This window comes from Salmo salar, chromosome ssa05 (genome assembly GCF_905237065.1).
Source record: "Salmo salar chromosome ssa05, Ssal_v3.1, whole genome shotgun sequence".
In the NCBI taxonomy this organism is placed as follows: Eukaryota; Metazoa; Chordata; class Actinopteri; order Salmoniformes; family Salmonidae; genus Salmo; species Salmo salar.
The window spans coordinates 52,853,482-52,860,118 of record NC_059446.1 but is presented as its reverse complement, the minus strand read 5'-3'; the positions used below and the strand labels follow the sequence as shown (position 1 = coordinate 52,860,118).

The window sequence follows — 6,637 nt, the reverse complement described above, 5'->3', positions numbered from 1 at the left end:
TTCTGCAATAACATGTCTCAAACTAAATAAGGCCTTTTGTCAAGTGCTTTGCATTAGCCACGTTGTGTAGATGGTGCTAAAGTCCTGAATTCAACAGTGGGCTGGCTTGCTTGGCTCCGAATTCCAATGCCATCAAAAAGGTGTATGACATCAAAGGACGTAATGGTCAGAAACCACTGGCTATTTGTGTTGGAGAAATCAAAGACATTTACAAGTAAGTGTGCATTGATGGTGTTCGTATAATTGTTCTTGTGGCTCAATGTCTTGCAACATGCCTAACTCACACTAAAGGGCCAAGCTGAGCTGGACTGGCCTGGCCTTGTTACGCATCTAACGTAGTTGCAAAAATCTACCTTGCTGGAAAGGACAAAATTAAAATGAAAATTTCGGTGTCAGCACAGTATGGTTTGCATCGGCCCTATAATGTGACTCAGGCAATATTGCAGCCTAACCTAAATGTTGTTTTTTACCCATGTGGCAAGTACTGTAAGGTGTCAGTCAAGAAAGAGCTGATAGGGGACCTGTTGCCTGGCCCTGTCACTCTGGTTCTGGAACGAGCAAGTACTCAACACTGACCTCAATCCCTTCACTCCGGTTAGACTTCCATAGACACGGACTATTCACTGCCCCTAAAAGATGACAAATTATACTATAATTCATAAACCACTCAATTTGAAAATGTGTGTTGCTTTTCTGCATGCTAGATTTTGGACTGGCATTTAGTACGTTATTTATTGCATGTATTGGGCTGTTGGTGATGATGTGTTTACCTTTTTACTTCCAGTTAGTAGGAGTGCGCATCCCGGACCATGCCTTCATGAGACGCCTCTGCCAGATGTGTCGGGAAACCTCTTGCCAACATCAGCTCACACTCAAGCACTGTGGCTGTACATGTATGTTGAGACAACCCACCGTGTGTGTGTGTGAGAACTGTTTTTATTCCATGAACTGGAGGGGAGGTGGGACTACATCATCTACAACTAACCAAGGTTTATCAGTGCATCATTTTTCACTGATACTTAAAAGGACTGGCAAAATAGTAGTTATACAAGGATTTTTCTCTACAGGAGTTCCAGGATCTGTGGCCTCAGTTAGCAGTGGTGGTGGATGGCAGACCAATGGGAGACGAGTCGGTTGGGGTCAACAGTGGTCGACCTATCGGTGTTCGGCAAATACCGCTTCATCAGACGTGGCTGGTGAATAGTGATACTGGCCTGATCAGCAGATTACAGGCCACTGACTGTAATACATTTCTATCAAGCTAGTTATGTTCAGGTAATTCCATTTTGTTAATTTATCCAAGTTAAAAGTTAATGAGCACATTTTGTGAGTAGTAGTTTAAACATACAGTAGAGTGAAAATGACCTGTGGGAAGTGATAACCCCCCCTGCTCTTTTTTTATTTTTCTAGAGTAACGGTTGGCGTTCTACCCTGTTACTGTAATTTTTTTGTTATGGCTAGGTCAAGCAAAGCTACTATTTAATTGAAATAACTCAAGTGTCCATTTCATGCATTTCAAAATCAAGTCCTGTGGTTTTTATGAACTGATCTTTGAGTTTCAGGGATGTGAACATTGTGTAAATGCATTTTATTTTCATGGAGAATTTATTTAACCAATTTCGGACTGTAAGGCTGCATTTACACAGGCAGCCAAATTCTGATATTCTTTTCTCTAATTGGTATATTGACCAATCAGATCAGCTCTGAAAAATATCTGATGAGAAAAGATCTGATGTGATTGGTCAGACCAATTGGTGGGGGAAAAAATATCAGGATTGGGCTGCCTGTGTAAACGCAGCCTATGAGCTGTGATCTAGTGTATTATTGCTCAACGGTTGTGAGTACCTGATTACTGGTTTGTATAATGGACCAATAAGAGTATGTTGTTGACAATAAATGGCATCCATTATGCAGATCATGATGGCTTGTGTTGGTTTTCTCTCCTCGCCTATAGTACTGGGTGAATATCAGTGTGGTGGATGTACTACTGCAGAAGCTCCTGTCCACAGAACACTCTCAATTACTTTTTTTTGGTAAGTGTCTTCTCACATGTTGGGAATGTAGATGGTCAGTATTCAACAATGCATATACTGCAGAGATAGCCTGTAGAGTTCTATCCTACTATCCAGGTCTGTACCCAAACAATTTGAACTTCTACTTTTAAAAATCCATCTCTCTAAAAACAAGTCTCTCACCATTGCCGCCTGCTATAGACCACCCTCTACCCCCAGCTGTGCTCTGGACACCATATGTGAACTGATTGCCCCCATCTATCTTCAGAGCTCGTGCTGCTAGGTGACCTAAACTGGGACATGCTTAACACCCCAGCCATCCTACAATCTAAGGTTGATGCCCTCAATCTCACACAAATTATCAATGAACCTACCAGGTACCACCCCAAAACCGTAAACACGGGCACCCTCATAGATATCATCCTAACCAACTTGCCCTCTAAATACACCTCTGCTGTTTTCAACCAAGATCTCAGTGATCACTGCCTCATTGCCTGCATCCATAATGGGTCAGCGGTCAAACGACCTCCACTCATCACTGTAAAACGCTCCCTGAAACATTTCAGCGAGCAAGCCTTTCTAATCGACCTGGCCCGGGTATCCTGGAAGGATATTGACCTCATCCCGTCAGTAGAGGATGCCTGGTTATTTTATTTTAAAATGCCTTCCTCACCATCTTAAATAAGCATGCCCCATTCAAGAAATTTAGAACCAGGAACCAATATAGCCCTTGGTTCTCTCCAGACCTGACTGCCCTTAACCAACACAAAAACATCCTGTGGCGTTCTGCATTAGCATCGAACAGCCCCCGTGATATGCAACTTTTCAGGGAAGTTAGAAACCAATATACACAGGCAGTTAGAAAAGCCAAGGCTAGCTTTTTCAAGCAGAAATTTGCTTCCTGCAACACAAACTCAAAAAAGTTCTGGGACACTGTAAAGTCCATGGAGAATAAGAACACCTCCTCCCAGCTGCCCACTGCACTGAGGATAGGATACTCTGTCACCTCCGATAAATCCACTATAATTGAGAATTTCAATAAGCATTTTTCTACAGCTGGCCATGCTTTCCACCTGGCTACCCCTACCGCGGTCAACAGCACTGCACCCCCCACAGCTACTCGCCCAAGCCTTCCCCATTTCTCCTCCCAAATCCAGTCAGCTGATGTTCTGAAAGAGATGCAAAATCTGGACCCCTACAAATCAGCCAGGCTAGACAATCTGGACCCTTTCTTTCTAAAATGATCTGCCGAAATTGTTGCAACCCCTATTACTAGCCTGTTCAACCTCTCTTTTGTGTCATCTGAAATTCCCAAAGATTGGAAAGCAGCTGCTGTCATCCCCCTCTTCAAAGGAGGGGACACTCTTGACCCAAACTGCTACAGACCTATATCTATCCTACCCTGCCTTTCTAAGGTCTTCGAAAGCCAAGTCAACAAACAGATTACCGACCATTTCGAATCCCACCGCACCTTCTCCGCTATGCAATCTGGTTTCAGAGCTGGTCATGGGTGCACTTCAGCCACGCTCAAGGTCCTAAATGATATCGTAACCGCCATTGATAAGAAACAATACTGTGCTGCCGTATTCATTGACCTGGCCAAGGCTTTCGACTCTGTCAATCACCACATTCTTATCGGCAGACTCAATAGCCTTGGTTTCTCAAATGATTGCCTCGCCTGGTTCACCAGCTACTTCTCTGATAGAGTTCAATGTGTCAAATCGGATGGCCTGTTGTCCGGGCCTCGGGTAGTCTCTATGGGGGTGCCACAGGGTTTACTTCTTGGGCCAACTCTTTTCTCTGTATACATCAATGATGTCGCTCTTGCTGCTGGTGAGTCACTGATCCACCTCAACGCAGACGACACCATTCTGTATACTTCTGGCCCTTCTTTGGACACTGTGTTAACAACCCTCCAGACGAGCTTCAATGCCATACAACTCTCCTTCCGTGGCCTCCAACTGCTCTTAAATACAAGTAAAACTAAATGCATGCTCTTCAACCGATCACTACCTGACCGCCCGTCCAGCATCACTACTCTGGACGGTTCTGACTTAGAATATGTGGACAACTACATACCTAGGTGTCTGGTTAGACTGTAAGCTTTCCTTCCAGACTCGCATCAAACATCTCCAATCCAAAGTTAAATCTAGTATTGGCTTCCTATTTCGCAACAAAGCATCCTTCACTCATGCTGCCAAACATACCCTCGTAAAACTGACCATCCTACCGATCCTCGACTTCGGTGATGTCATTTACAAAATAGCCTCCAAAACCCTACTCAATAAACTGGATGCAGTCTATCACAGTGCCATCCGTTTTGTCACCAAAGCCCCATATACTACCCACCACTGTGACCTGTACGCTCTCGTTGGCTGTCCCTCGCTTCATACTCGTTGCCAAACCCACTGGCTCCAGGTCATCTACAAGACCCACCTGAAGCACGCGCTCCAGCAGGTATATCGCTCTGGTCACCCCCAAAGCCAATTCCTCCTTTGGCCATCTCTCCTTCCAGTTCTCTGCTGCCAATGACTGGAACAAACTACAAAAATCTCTGAAACTGGAAACACTTATCTCCCTCACTGGCTTTAAGCACCAGCTGTCAGAGCAGCTCACAGATCACTGCACCTGTACATAGCCCATCTATAATTTAGCCCAAACAACTACCTCTTCCCCTACTGTATTTATTTATTTATTTTACTCCATTGCACCCCATTATTTCTATTTCTACTTTGCACTTTCTTCCACTACAAATCTACCATTCCAGTTTTACTTGCTATATTGTATTTACTTTGCCACCATGGCCTTTTTTGCCTTTACCTCCCTTATCTCACCTCATTTGCTCACATTGTATATAGACTTATTTTTCTACTGTATTATTGACTATGTTTTTTACTCCATGTGTAACTCTGTTGTATGTTGTCGAACTGTTTGCTTTATCTTGGCCAGGTCGCAATTGTAAATGAGAACTTGTTCTCAACTTGCCTACCTGGTTAAATAAAGGTGAAATAAAAAATAAATATACATTAAGGAGTTAGCCTAGCGGTTAAGAGCGTTGGCTCAGTAACCTGCCCTTGAGCAAGGCAGTTAACCCCCAAAATAAACTGCCCTCCGGGCGCCAATGACGTGGATGTCGATTAAGGCAGCCCCCCAGTACACCTCTAATTCAGAGGGGTTGGATTTAAATGTGGAAGATGCAATTTGGTTGAATGCATTTAGTTGTGCAACTGAGTAGGTATTCCCTTCACTAATAGTTTCTGCTAGTTTGTTAGAGAATGACTAACAGTGACTGAGTGGACTGCCTAGCTGGATCAGGTGACTGAGTTAAGACGCAATGGCTCACACAACACTGCAGCTGTAAGTCGTTTTTTTTCTCACAGAATGGATAGTCTTTTGTTTTAAAGATAAATCAGAGGGCACATCTTTTTATTCCTAAAATATCTGTTTAATTTTAGTAATGGACAGCAAGATTTTAGTAAGGTACAAATAGGTCATACACACTGCATTTATCGTTCATATTCCAGTACCCAGCCTGACCTGACTATACATTTACATTGTCTGCACACGAGAGTGACTGTTTATTTCTATAAAAAGTGAAATTATTTTCACGGACAATGTCCCAACAGTAATGTTGAATGAATCTGAAAAACTTGTTTTGAACAGATTGCATTTATTAAAACTGGTAATTGTGCTAGACTTAAAATATGAAATTGTTGAATGTAGTTTCTCTCTGGTGGTGGTTGTTTTCTGTCTTCAGATAAAAGTAAACTGCTGTGGACACGGCGTTTCCCCTTGGCTGAATTGGTCTGGCTGCAATCACATGCTCCGATACCCCAACATCTCTGTGGAGCCCTCAGACTCTCCCTGGTGCACTGACATTAAACCATTTGGTCAGCCATGCTGTCTTCCCTTACACATTGGTTTGGCTCCGGGCTGAAGTTTCCCTAGGTACCGATCTAGGATCAGGTACCCCAAACCTTAACCATTAGTGGGGGAAATGTAAAACTGACCCTAGATCAGCGCCTAGGGGCAACTTCACCCTACATCTTTGAGCTCCATATCCTTGTTAAGCCACACAGGAAACACCCCTTTACTTGGCAATGACCACACTTGTTTTGTGTGAAGAGAAAAGGCTAGACTTAATGAAGAGAAAATATAATCGTACAGTTCTACTCTCTCTCGCTCTCCTGTCCTTTATTCTCTCATACTTTCCAAGAAAGAGATGGCTTGTGGATGAAAGTCAAATCCCAGAAATGTCACCTGGTCTATTTTATTGGTGTTATCATTTTAAAACTTAAAAGGATTGTGCAGAAAGAAAAGTCATGCCAGGGTGCATTGTATCAAACAGATGGTTACATTGGGCAGTGGTTTGTCAAAGTAGGACAGTGTGTACTGTGTACAGTATATTAGACTATTGATGTGTCCATCCATGCTTGTTAGCGAGGATGGGGGTTGTCTGGAGGTTATCAGGAGGCAAGATCCAGGGCAGAGATATGGCAAGCAGGACGGGGAGCTTTCTGTTGCAAATGAGTCAACTGTAGAATATCCCAAATATACCACATAATACAATTTTGCCCCCCAAAAAAGTTAAAACGAGGATTTCTTTCTGTTCTCTTTTTTTTTTC

General features: G+C 43.2%; 1 pseudogene; it reads left to right on the top strand.

The window, feature by feature from the left end:
* The first annotated feature begins 253 nt into the window (after positions 1 to 253).
* LOC106605113 (yrdC domain-containing protein, mitochondrial-like) lies at positions 254 to 1,901 on the top strand (annotated as a pseudogene).
* The last annotated feature ends 4,736 nt before the right edge of the window (positions 1,902 to 6,637 follow it).